General features: G+C 43.2%; 1 pseudogene; it reads left to right on the top strand.

Moving 5' to 3' along the window:
• The first annotated feature begins 12,105 nt into the window (after positions 1-12,105).
• LOC104667942 lies at positions 12,106-12,600 on the top strand (annotated as a pseudogene).
• The last annotated feature ends 664 nt before the right edge of the window (positions 12,601-13,264 follow it).

Raw genomic sequence — 13,264 nt, 5'->3', positions numbered from 1 at the left:
AGAGCGAGAAACAATCTCTCTCTCTCTCTCTCTTTTTGAGACGGAGTCTCATTCTGTCACCCAGGCTGGAGTGCAGTGGCCTGATCTCAGTTCACTAGAGCCTCCACCTCCTAGGTTCAAGCGATTCTCCCACCACAGTCTCTCAAGTAGCTGGGATTACAAATGCTTGCCACCATGCCTGGCTAATATTTATTTATTTATTTGAGACAGGGTCTCACTCTGTCACCCAGGCTAGAGTGAAGTGGCATGATCTTGGCTCACTGCAACCTCTAACTCCTGGGAATACAGGCATGCACCACCATGCCTGGCTAATTTTTGTATTTTTTAGTAGAGACGGGGTTTCACCATGTTGCCCAGGCTGGTCTTCAACTCCTGACCAACAAGTGATCCACCCACCTCGGCCTCCCGAAGTGCTGAGATTACAGGTGTGAGCCACCATGTCTGGCCGAGAGAGATTTTTTTTTCTCTTAAAAAAAATTATCAGATACATGTTAACAATTAAAATTTCTAGAATGGCTTCTCTGAAAATAATTGAGATGAAAATTAAGACAACAGGAATTTTTTGAAAGGATTCTATAATGAAATTAAGGTTTATATGGGTACTAAGGAAAAAAGAAGCTGAATTGAAAAGGGGGTTTTGTCCATTTATTCAATCTTATGTTTCATTATGTCAAACTAGGTGTTGTACAAGCCTTATGTTATTATAGGAAAAAAATACCAAAATAAACCCCTTTTTTGGCCTCAACTTTTATAAGAAGATGTTTCTCAAGGTTTTCTTCTTTCAGCTCTGGCATGATCTCCCAGAATGACTGAGATGTACTCCTGATTATTTACATAACATTTCCTTAAGAGGAATCAGGCACATTGCAAAGGCAGATGCAGAGAGTAACTTAGAAGAGTTTTGGCTGATAGTTGTTTTTTCCTCTTCTTGATCATAGGGTCTGAATATTTCAGATTCACACAAAAAATAATTTAGGTTTAAGAGTATTAGAGGCTCCATTTAAGCCTTCATTATTTAAAACTGGCAAAAAAAGTTGTGTTGAATAAATTACTATCTGAAAATCTCTAAATTTGACTAGCTGCTGAGATCACATTGGGAAAGAAATCTGGCCCTAAGTTAGCTTTTTTAAATAGTCATAACTTGTTTTTAAAAGGGGAAAATTAAATTAGTGTAAGGATTTGAATATCTTTGGTCTTATTGGAAGCAGATCTGCTAGTATTGTTGTAGAATGTAAAACTTTTTCTTGTCCCCACCCCTCTCCTTTCATCCCCAAGCCCCAGCTCTCTTCCCAGTCCACACTCAGTACAACCCACAAACCGTCAGTCTGGCAGCCACTCTTAAAGGCCTCATAGCAGGAAAAGTTCTCTTGGATTTTATCTTTTCCTTCTATAGACATGTTCATCTGAATGATCTGTGATTTAGTTTCCAAATCATTATTTGCAGATAAGTGGAGTTTAAAATATTTATTGTTTTTAATTTAAAGCATTGTAGTCCAAAAACTTTTTGTAGGTGTGGAGACAGAGTCTTGCTATGTTGCCCAGGCTGGAGTGCAGTGGTGCCATCATAGCTCACTGCAGCCTTGAGCTTCTGGCCTTAAGCAGTCTTCCCACTTCAGCATCCTAAAGTATTGGGATTACAGGCGTGAGCCACTGCACCTGGTGAGAAGGCACTGCATTCTGAATGTGTAAGTATAATCTTTGATAGGCTCCTTCCTTAGACCCTAAGCACTTCAGCGTGGGCACACAGAATTTTCTGTATTGTTTCAGGACTTTTCTTCTAGGACCTTTTTTTTCTTTTTGTTTTTTTTGAGATGGAGTCTTGCTCTGTCACACAGGCTGGAGTGCAGTGGTGGGATCTCGGCTCACTGCAACTTCAGCCTCCCTGGTTCAAGCAATTCTCCTTGCCTAAGCCTCCCGAGTAGCCGGGATTACAGGTACCTGCCACCATGCCCAGCTAATTTTTGTATTTTTAGTACAGATGGGGTTTTGCTATGTTGGCCAGGTTGGTCTTGAACTCCCGACCTCAGGGGATCCACCCACCATGGCCTCCCAAAGTGCTGGGATCACAAGCGTGAGCCACCGTGCCCAGTCAGCACAAATTAAATACATAAATGCTGTATCTGCTAACAGGTCCACAACCTGTCTACCTCCAATAAATGACTATTTTAACTGGTCTTAAAAGTCTTGAGATGGACAACTGATCCTGGAATGTTTTTCATATCTGTTACTTCATATCCTCAGGGCATTTTAGAAGGTGACTATGTGTTCTTTAAAAATGTGGCTATTGGTCGGGCATGGTAGCTCACGCCTGTAAACCCTACACTTTGGGAGGCCAAGACTGGTGGACCACTTGAGGTTAGGAGTTTTAGACCAGCCTGACCAAGATGGTGAAACCCCATCTGTATTAAAAATACAAAGAAAAAAAAAAAAAAAATATTGGCAGCAGGCACCTTTAATCCCCCTTACTCAGGAGACTGAGGAAGGAGAATCACTTGAACCCGGGAGGTGGAGGTTGCAATGAACTGAGATCGCACCGCTGCACTCCAGCCTGGGTGACAGAGCGAGACTCCTTTTCAAATAAATAAATAAATAAATAAATAAATAAATAAATAAATAAATAAAAATGTGGCTATCATAGTATAGTGGATAAAGAATAGGCAACTCCCTGAGTATGACTTTTGGAAATGTCCTATGCTTGTTTAGGCCTTACCTTCCCATCTATAGTGAAGATGATAATCAAACCTACCCGCATCCATGAGCATGCCTTTCACTTAGTTCTGTACTGGCCTCCCTCATGGTTTTCAAACGTGTGCTACCGTTTCTGGCATCACATGCAGACAGAACAACATCCAGTGCAAGAAGATAGGCTGTTTCTTCCTTTTATTTTACTTTAAGGGAGAGGCAACATTTCCCAGATGTCTCATGGTTCACTGGCCAGAACTGATTCATGTCCTCTTCCTTAAGCAGTCACTGGCAAGGGGAGAGGGTTTATTTGATTGTCTTTTTCTCTTTCTTTTTTTTTGAGACAGAGTCTCAGTCTGTCACCACGCTGGAGTGCAATGGCGCGACCTTGGCTCACTGCAACCTCCACCTCCTGGGTGCAAGCACTTCTTCTGCCTCAGCCTCCCAAGTAGCTGGGACTACAGGTGCATGCCACCATGCTCAGCTGATTTTTGTATTTTAGTAGAGACAGGGGGTTTCACCGTGTTGGCCAGGATGGTCTCAATCTCTCAACCTCGTCATCCACCCGTATCAGCCTCCCAAACTGATGAGATTACAGGCGGGAGCCACTGTGCCCGGCCTTGATTAACCAGGATTCACCCTCAAGTCACTTTTGAGGGATGGATGCCATGAATAAATTAGAAATTCTGTCAGCATATAAGTGATCATTGTAAACTGGGCCACGCAATCATTTTGCTATACTATCTTATAGGATTATTAGAAAACTAAATGCTTTGACTCCTGCGAAGTTCTTAGTAATGATGATCATGGCACTTGCTGTGTGCAATACATTGTCCTTTACACATACAGCTTTACATTTACAGCAATCCTTAAAAACATCCCATTAGCTATGTGTGTATTATTGTTGTTGTTTTTCTTTTTTAGAGATGAGGTCTCACTGTGTGGCCTAGGCTGCAGTGCAGTAGTTACTCACAGGCACGATCATAGGGCATGGAAGCTTTAAACTCTGTATTGGTCCATTTTCATGCTGCTGATGAAGATATACCCAAGACTGAGTAATTTATACAGAAAAACGTATTTTTGTTTGTTTGTTTGTTTTTTTGAGAGGGAGTCTCGCTCTGTCGCCAGGCTGGAGTGCAGTGGTGCAATCTGGGATCACTGCAATCTCCACCTCCTGGGTTCAAGCGATTCTCCTGCTTCAACCTCCCGAGTAGCTGGGATTACAGGCATGCACCACCATACCCAGCTAATTTTTTTGATTTTTAGTAGAGATGCAGTTTCTCCATGTTGGCCAGGATGGTCTTAATCTCCTGACCCCAGTGATTCACCCACCTCAGCCTCCCAAAGTGCTGGGATTACAGGCGTGAGCCACTGTGCCCAGGAAAAAGGGTTTAATGAACTGACAGTTCCACATGGCTGAGGAGGCCTCACAATCATGGTGGAAGGCAAGAAAGAGCAAGTCACAGCTTTCGTGGACAGCCAGCAGGCAAAGAGAGAGCTTTTGCAGGGAAACTCCCATGTTTAAAACCATCAGATCTCATGAGACTTATTCACTACCATAAGAATAGCACGGGAAAGACCTGTCCCTGTGATTCAATCACCTCCCACTGGGTTCCTCCCATAACGCAATGAAATTCAAGATGAGATTTAGGTGGGAACACAGTTAAACCAGATCATTCCATTCTTGGCCCCTCCCAAATCTCTTTTCCTCATATTTCAAAACCAATCATGTCTTACCAACAGTCCCCCAAAGTCTTAACTCATTTCAACATTAACTCAAATTTTGTGTCCTTTGTAGGGACATGGATAAAGCTGGAAACCATCATTCTCAGAAACTCTCGCAAGAGCAGGAAACCAAACACCGCATGTTCTCACTCATAGGTGGGAATTGAACAATGAGATCACTTGGACACAGGAAGGGGAATATCACATACCAGGGCCTGTTGTGGGGTGGGGGAAGGGGGAGGGATAGCATTAGGAGATATATCTAATGTAAATGATGAGTTAATGGGTGCAGCACAACATGGCACATGTATACATATGTAACAAACCTGCACATTGTGCACATGTACCCTAGAACATAAAGTATATATATAAAAAAAAAGTTCACAGTTCTAAGTCTCATCTGAGACAAGGCAAGTCTCTTCTGCCTATAAGCCTGTAAAATCAAAAGCAAGTTAGTTACTTCCTAGATATAATGGGGGTACAGGCATTGGGTAAATACAGCTGTTCCAAATGGGAGAAATTGGCCAAAACAAAGGGGCTACAGCCCTATGCAAGTCTGAAATCCATCGGGGCAGTCAAATCTTAAAGCTCCAAAATGATCTCCTTTGACTCCATGTCTCACATCCAGGTCACTCTGATGCAAGAGGTATGTTCCCATGTTCTTGGGCAGCTTCGCCCCTGTGACTTTGCAGGGGATAGCCTCCCTCCTGGCTGCTTTCACAGGCTGGCAATGAGTGTCTGTGGCTTTTCCAGGCACACAGTGCAAGCTGTTGGTGGATCTACCATTCTGGAGTCTGGAGGATGGTGGCCTCCTTCTCCCAGCTCCACTAGGCAGTGCCCTAGTAAGTACTCTATATGGGGGCTCTGACCCTACATTTTTCTTCTACACTGCCCTAGCAGAGGTTCTTCATGAAGGTCCTGCCCCTGCAGCAAACTTCTGCCTGGGCATCCAGGCATTTCCATACATCATCTGAAATCTAGGTGGAGGTTCCCAAACCCCAATTTGTGACTTCTGTGTACTTGCAGGCTTAACACCACATGGAAACTGCCAAGACTTGGGGCTTGCACCCTCTGAAGCCACGGCCCAAGCACTTCGTTGGCCCCTTTCAACCATGGCTGGAGTGGTTGGGACACAGGGCACCAAGTCCCTAAGCTGCACACAGCACAAGGACCCTGGGCCTGGCCCACAAAACCACTTTTTCCTCGTAGGCCTTTGGGCCTATGATGGCAGGGGCTGCCGTGAAGACCTCTGACATGACTTGGAGACATTTTCCCCATTGTTTTGGGGATTAACATTAAGCTCCTTATTACTTATGCACATTTCTGCAGCCAGCTTGAATTTCTCCTCAGAAAATGGAATTTTCTTTTCTATCACATTGTCTGACTGCAAATTTTCCAAACTTTTATGCTCTGCTTCCCTTATAAAACTGAATGCCTTTAACAGCACCCAAGTCACCTCTTGAATGCTTTGCTGCTTAGAAATTTCTTCTGCCAGATACTCTAAATCATCTCTTTCAAGTTAAAAGTTCTACAAATCTCTAGGGCAGGGGAAAAATGCTACCAGTCTTTGCTAAAACATAACAAGAGTCACTTTTGCTCCAGTTCCCAACAAGTTCCTCAACTCCATCTGAGGCCACCTCAGTCTGGACTTTATTGTCCATATTCTATCAGCATTTTGGACAAAGCCATTCAAGTAGTCTTTAGGAAGTTCCAAACTTTCCCACATTTTCCTGTCTTTTGAGCCCTCAAAACTGTTTCAACCTCTGCCTGTTAACCAGTTCCAAAATCGCTTCCACATTTTTGCATATCTTTTCAGCAGCACACCACCCTACTCGTACCAATTTACTGTATTAGTTCATTTTCACGCTGCTGATAGACATACCAAAGACTGGGTAATTTATACAGGAAAAAAGGTTTAATGGACTTACAGTTCCATGTGGCTGGGGAGCCATCACAAATCACGGTAGACGGCAAGGAGGAGCAAGTCACATCTTACCAGGATGGTGACAGGCAGAGAGAGAGTTTGTGCAGGGAAACTCTCATTTTTAAAAGCATCAGATTTCATGAGATGTATTCACTATCACGAGAACAGCACGGAAAAGACCAGCTCCCATGATTCAATCAACTCCCACTGGGTTCCTCCCACAGCACATGGGAATTCAAGATGAGATTTGGGTGGGGACACAGTCAAACCATACAAACTGCTTGGCTCAAATGATCCTCCTGCCTCAGTTCCCCCAGTAATTGGACTACAGCTGTGCACTGCCACACCTGTCTATGTTATTATCTTAGTTTTACAGATAAAAAAGCTGTGGCACAGACAGATTAAGTAACTTGCCCAAGGTTTCAAGTTTGTAACTGGCTAAACTGTGGTTAGAACCCTGACAATCTGCCTCTGGAAGCTACACACTTAACTCATGTTCTGGTCCTGGAGCAAATGTGCTTAACCATACTCCTGATGTTATAATTTGAATTTGTCCCCTGAAAAATTCAGGTGTTGAAACTTAATGAACAATGTCATGGTATTAAGAGGTAGGGCCTTTAAGGGATGATTATGTCACAAGGGCTTCTCCCTCCTGAATGCAATTAGGCTCTTTTAAGGGAGGCCTCACACAGCGTTTTCTTGTCTTTTGAGGTTTGCTTGTCCTTTCACCTCATACCATGTAAGGACATGGTGCTCCCCTCCTCTGGAGGATACAGCAACAAGGTGTCATCTTGGAAACAGAAAGCAGTCCTCACCAGACAACTGCACCTGCCAACACCTTGATCTTGAACTTCCCGAACTTCAAAATTAAACTTTTGTTTTTCAAAAATTACCCAGTCTGTGGTGTTCTGTTATAGCAGCACAAATGAACTAAGACACCTGGCAGATAGTAAGTACTCGGCCCCCGTTAGCTGTTATTATAATCTCTGCTGGCCTATGTTTCTCAGGCAATGTTTACAAGATCTTTCTTCTTTTTCTCTCTGTCCTCTGAAGACATGGAAAGACATTCACATTTTAAAAAAAAAAAAGTGGGCTGGGTTCATGGCTCACATATGTAATTGCAGAATTTGAGAAGCTGAGGTAGGAGGACTGATTCAAGCCAAAGTCGAGACCAGCCTGGGCAACACAGGGAAACCTGTCTTTACAAAAAATAAAAAAGAAATTAGCCAGGCATGGTGGTATGTGCCTGTGGTCCAAGCTACTCAAGAGTCTGAGATGGAAGAATTGTCACAATTCACTTAGACAGAACCTGCCTTGTCACTGAGGCACTTAAATTGATGACCTCTGGGCTACATCCCAGTTTTAAATTTTTTCTCAGAGATCTTAATTAATCTGTTGGAGCCCAGGAGGTTGAGGCTGTAGTGAACCATGATCACACTATTGCACTCCAGTCTTAGGGAACAGAGAGAGACCCTATCTCTAAAGAAAAAATTAAATTAAATTAAATAACTAAATGATAAAAGTAATAGAAAGGGTTTGAACATAAATTTAAAAGAAGTGTTTTGCAAACTCTATATCATAAGCTTTTTTTTTTTTTTTTTTTTTTTATTTGGAGACAGAGTCCCACTTCATTGCCCAGGCTGGAGTGCAGTGATGTGATGATCTTGACTCACTGCAGCCTCTGTCTCCCTGGTTCAAGTGATTCTCATGCCTCAGCCTCCTGAGTAACTGGGATTACAGGTGTAAGCCACCACACCCAGCTAATTTTTGTATTTTTGGTAGAAACAGGGTCTTGCCATGTTGTCTAGGCTTGTCTATATCATAAGCTATTAGTGGGCCATAAAACCTATTTAGTGAGTCATGACCAACATTTAAAAAATAAAATATAACATCATAGAATAGGGTAAAACAGTGGAACTGAATAAAAAACATTGGGGTACACTCATATAATGCAAAAAGTTTCATCTTTTGAAATTTTTGTCTCAATTATATGTGTACATTTATATATGTATTCTAGCTTGCCAAGTAAAATGTAATGGTGGTCAAAAAAGCTTGAAAAATCTGCTCTAAAATCTTGCTGCTCAAATTGTGAACCAGCAACATCATGTCTGGGAGCTGCTTGGACAATGCTAATCTCAGGCTCCATCCAGACCCGCTTGAATGAGAAATTGCATTTGACAAAATCCTCAGATGATTTTCCTTTGCATACTGAAGGTAGGGCTGGTCATTACCTGTTAATTCCACGTGCCCCCACAGGGTGTTCTCCAGGTGCTGGGTGAAGAGGAGAAGTGACCATAGCTGCAAAATGATGCCCTGGTGATCCGTCTGATCCTCAGGCTCCTTTAGGATGACTTCGTTAAAGGAAAATTCTGAGAACATGGCTCATTGGCTCACTGACTTCCTTTTTTCTTCTTTCCTTTTCTGTCCTGAAAATGATTTTTTTTTTCTCATCTCTCTCTCTTTCTCAAAACACACACACACACATACACACACACACACACACACACATTCTCTCTCACACACACACACACACACACATTTCCAGCTTTTGAAAAAAGTTGAAAAATCCAGCAACACAAGCTGATGTTTCTAGAGGGCACCAACCAGCTGGAATTGAGTAGCCCCTGTGTACACTGGACAGAGCCCAAATCCCCTGTTCTACCCCCTGCACACAATTCACTTAGACAGAACCTACCTCGTCATTGAAGGCACTTAAGTTGGTGACCTCTGGGCTACATCATCCCAGTTTTAAACTTTTTCCTCATAGATCTTCATTAATCTGCAGTAATTAGATCCTCTTTGGATTTGCTCACTCAAAATGATTTGTTTTTTAAATTAAACTTCTCTGTAGTCCCCCCAGCTACTCAGGAGGCTGAGGCAGGAGGATTGCTCTAGCCTAGGAATTCAAGGCTGTAGTGAACTGTGATCATGCCTGTGAATAGCCACTGCACTCTAACCTGGGCAACATAGAAAGACCTTTTCTGTAACAAAACAAAACAAAACAAAACAAAACAGAACAACAACAAAAAAAAAACAGGTGCACTTGGTCTTGCAAGCCATCTGCTTGGCCTTCTTCCAAGTGTACTTTCCTTCCTTTCATTACTGCTCTAAAGATTTTAATAAACTTTCATTCCTGCTCTGAAACTTGCCTCCGTCTCACCTTCTGCCTTATGCCCCTTAGTTGAATTCTTTCTTCTGAGGAGGCAAGAATTGAGGTTACTGCAGATCCATATGGATAACTACCACCAGTAACATATTTGATGCCACATGATTCTGGCACACTTTAGCACTGTTACCTAGTAAATTTCCTTCTTGCCTAAGCCACTTTGAGTCTTGCCTTCAGTTGCTTGCAGCCAGAAACATCCTTCTTTACACCTTGCCTTCTTCACCTGGAGGCATCTGACCCCCATGCATGGATTTTCTTCTTTTTTTCTCTCTCTCTTCTGCCTACTAACCAACTCCCAGAACAATTCCTCTTGGCCATAAGTGACTCTGTTCCTCCTGGCTGATTTCTCAGCACACCCTGACAAGTGGCTCATGGGGGTGGGAAGGACTTTAGGGTCCATACTGAGTAGATCTGAGGCACTAATGGCCCTCTTGGACAGGGTTAAAGCCTAAACTGTGCAATGTCTGGGGCTTCCTCTGCTTTTTCATCTAAAATCCGCTGCTTCACAAAAACCTGCACCACCCATTCTCTTTTCTCTGTATGTGTTCAAAATTTATTTAAAAACACATACATATGGCCGGGTGCGGTGGCTTACACCTGTAATCCCAGCACTTTGGGAGTCCAAGGTGGGTGGATCACCTGAGGTCAGGAGTTCAAGACCAGCCTGGCCAATATGTTGAAACCCCATCTCTACTAAAAATACAAAAATTAGCTGGGCATGGTGGTGGGCGCCTGTGGTCCCAGCTACTTGGGAAACTGAGACAGGAGAATCGCTTGAACCCAGGAAGTGGAGGTTGCAATGAGCCGAGATCGTGCCACTGCACTCCAGCCTCGGAGACAGAGCAAGACTCCGTCTCAAACAGACAAAAAAACCACACATAACACACACAGACGAAAACAAACAAACAAACAAACACCTTCTGATCCTTGAGTCAGCAAGAATTTAGCTAAAGTGTGTTATTCCAACTATAACAAAAATATATCCCCCTGGACCTCCTGTCATTTGTAATTGGCTTCCATTTATTACATTGCAAGCTCCCACTCTGCTTCTAAGGTCTTTTTTTGCAGTGATCTTACAGTCACTTCTCAACTCCTTTTAGTGGAGTTTTGATCTTCTTTCATATACTCCCTTGCAGTGTCTCCTCAAATGTTCATCCTGTTGTTCCATTTAGTCTATCAGAGACTTTAGTTTGTTGATCCGAGAGGATAAATTAATGTACGTTCCAGTTTAATGTGCTCCAGAGTAAAGTGCCTCAGGCTATGAGATGGGCTAGTAATTAGCAGAGACAGAATACTTGAGAGGACGTACAAATGTCTTTTCAAAGAAGGCATTTGGGGTAGAATTGGGAAAGGTGCAGACACAAAGAGTGACAAGATCTGAGTTTTCTCCTGTGAATAATAATTGTCTCGTTGTGATGGGCTTAGCCTTCCCTTCTATAATAAGGATGTTTCTGGCTGCAAGTAATTAAAGGTCAGGCTCAAAGTGGCTTAGGCAATGATGGAAATTTATTAGCTCACAAAGCTAAAAAGTGCAAGAGGCAGTCAGGTTTCAGGTAGAATCAGATCAGGGCTCCAGCTTGACTTCTATTTTGAGTCTCTCAACTCTGCTCCTGTCTGTGTCTGCTTCATTTATATCCTGGCTTTTTTCGCATTAAATAACAGCTGAGGTAACTCCACATACAACGATTTCCAGAGGAAAAGAGAACACGCGTCCTGACAACTCTTTGGCAAGAGCAAGAAAATTTCCCAGAAATCTTCCCCAAATTATTCTTGTATCCCTCTGGTGAGTACTGGGTCATTTACCCATCCTCCAGCTATTCATGGTGGCCAAGGTGATAAGAATAAGCTCACCAAGGCTCACTGTTTATTAGCTCACACATACCTCAAGGTTAAAAGTTGTGGAGTAGGGAACACTTATCGTTAAGGAGGGGTACAAAGTTGGACAGAGACACCTATGTTAGAACCTATGCAGTCAGGAAGAAACTTCATTTCTTTTGATAATCCTCTTAGTTGCTATTTCACATACAGAAAAAAATTTAAAAACACTTTTAGGGTTGCCCTTCTCTTTCCTTCACAAGGATGATTTTTTTTTTTTTTTTTTTGAGAAGGAGTTTTGTTCTTGTTGCCCAGGCTGGAGTGTGATGGTGCAATCTTGGCTCACCTCAACCTCTGCCTCCTGGGTTCAAGCGATTCTCCTGCCTCAACCTCCCAAGTAGCCGGGGTTACAGGCATGCACCATCATGCCCGACTAACTTTGTATTTTTAGTAGACACAGGGTTTCACCATGTTGGTCAGGCTGGTCTCAAACTCCTGACCTCAAGTGATCCACCTGCCTCAGGCTCCCAAAGTGCTGGGATGACAGGTGTGAGCCATCACGCCTGGCCAAAGATGAAATTTTAATAGTAAAAGGAGAAGAAAAGCAGCACTGGTAACAATAGCATCCCCACTTTCTTGTCTTTATCGGCTTGGGGTCATTACAAAACACCATAGACTAGTTGGCTTAAGCAACATGAATTTATTTTCTTCCAGTTCTGGAGACTGGCAAGTTCTAGATCAAGGTGCAGGCAGTTTCCACAGGAGGCCTACATGCCGCCACTGTGCTGCCACCATGTCTCTAGTGATCCCTGAAAAGTTCCAGCATATTTTGCGAGTACTCAACACCAACATCGATGAGTGGTGTAAAATAGCCTTTGCCATCACTGCCATTAAAGGTGTAGGTCAAAGATATGCTCATGCGGTGCTGAGGAAAGCAGACATCAACCTCACCAGGAGGGTGGGAGAGCTCACTGAGGATGAGGTAGAACGTGTGATCACCACGATACAGAATCCACACCAGTACAAGATCCCAGGCTGGTTCTTGAACAGACAGAAGGATGTAAAGGATGGAAAATATAGCCAGTTCCTAGCCAATGGTCTGGACAACAAGCTCTGTGAAGACCTGGAGTGACCAAAGAAGATCTGGGCACAAAGAGGGCTCTGCCACTCCTGGGGCCTTCATGTCCGAGGCCAGCACACCAAGACAACTGATCACCGTGGCCATACTGTGGGTGTGTCCAAGAAGAAATCAGTCTGTAGGACTTGTCTGTTAGTTTATATACCTTAAAACAAACAAACAAACAAAACAAAACAAAACAAAATGGTGAAGGCTGACTCAGTTCCCCAGTGAGGGCCCTCTTCCTGCCTTGCAGACTGCCATTTTCTTGCTGTGTCCTCGCATGACAGAGAGGTCAGATTTCCTTCTCTCTCTTCCTCCTTTTTTTTTTTTTTTTTTTTGAGGTTGAGTCTCACTCTATCACCCAAGCTAGAGTGCAGTGGCACGATCTCAGCTCACTGCAACCTCTGCCTCCTAAGTTCAAGCAATTCTCCTGCCTCAGCCTCCTGAGTAGCAGGGATTACAGGTGTGTGCCACCACGCTCGGCTAATATTTTTGTATTTTTAGTAGAGACGGAGTTTCTCCATGTTGGCCAAGCCGATCTCGAACTCCTGACCTCAGGTTATCCACCTACCTAAAGTGCTGGGATTACAGGCGTGAGCCACTGTGCCTGACCTCTCTTCCTCTTTTTAACAAAGCCATAGTCCTATCAGATTAGGGCCTTACCCTATGAACTCATTTAACTGTAATTATCTCCTGAAGATTCTCTCTCCAGATACAATCACATTGTGGGTTAGGGTTTCAATATATAAATTTGCAGGGGACACAATTCAGTCCATATCAGTAACCCAAGTGTTAATCACTGTGAGAGCTGAAGGGTGGGGTGGGATGAAGT

Source organism: Rhinopithecus roxellana, chromosome 3 (genome assembly GCF_007565055.1).
Source record: "Rhinopithecus roxellana isolate Shanxi Qingling chromosome 3, ASM756505v1, whole genome shotgun sequence".
In the NCBI taxonomy this organism is placed as follows: Eukaryota; Metazoa; Chordata; class Mammalia; order Primates; family Cercopithecidae; genus Rhinopithecus; species Rhinopithecus roxellana.
Note: the sequence above shows the minus strand (reverse complement) of the source record. Positions and strands in the feature narration are given on the sequence as shown.